General features: G+C 47.0%; 1 protein-coding gene across 1 annotated transcript in view; it reads right to left on the minus strand.

Moving 5' to 3' along the window:
• Window positions 1-176: 176 nt before the first annotated feature.
• LOC112062734 (transcription factor-like 5 protein) overlaps window positions 177-472 on the minus strand; it is a gene marked incomplete at its 5' end in the record, with an annotated part of 7,674 nt that continues 7,378 nt past the window's right edge. The window contains one exon of the mRNA XM_028487595.2: window positions 177-313. The remainder of the gene's footprint in view (window positions 314-472) is intronic.

Raw genomic sequence — 472 nt, forward strand, 5'->3', positions numbered from 1 at the left:
TGGTTAGTACCTTGATAAGTGATGAGCAGGGCGTTATTCACACTGGACTCAGTATCTGACATTTGGTTCCAGGAAACAAAGGACAGTTTGGGACATCTTAGAGGAAAAAGGATAAATAACAACACTGATACATTTACAGGATTCTGAAAATCTCCTGGCCTAGATACTAACCTTTTTAAGAGAATCTCCATGTCTTTCCTGAATATATTTCAGGAACGCTGTGGTCCACTGCAAAGTCGTTGCCTTATCGGTCTCGGCGTTGCAGAACGGGACTCAAAGATTCAACTCTTCACAGCAAATGCGGATTCTGCACCTACAGTCAAAACCCAAAGGAATCACATAGAGAAGCTGAAGCAGAACAAAGGAATAAAGCAGGTGTCTGTGTGTCCTGAGGAATCAGCTCGCGGCCTGGCCACTGAGAGCATAGGAAGGGCAGCCCCTCACCTCGGGGCTCCCCTCTACAGCGGCCAGC

This window comes from Physeter macrocephalus, unplaced genomic scaffold (genome assembly GCF_002837175.3).
Source record: "Physeter macrocephalus isolate SW-GA unplaced genomic scaffold, ASM283717v5 random_3941, whole genome shotgun sequence".
NCBI classification, from domain to species: Eukaryota; Metazoa; Chordata; class Mammalia; order Artiodactyla; family Physeteridae; genus Physeter; species Physeter macrocephalus.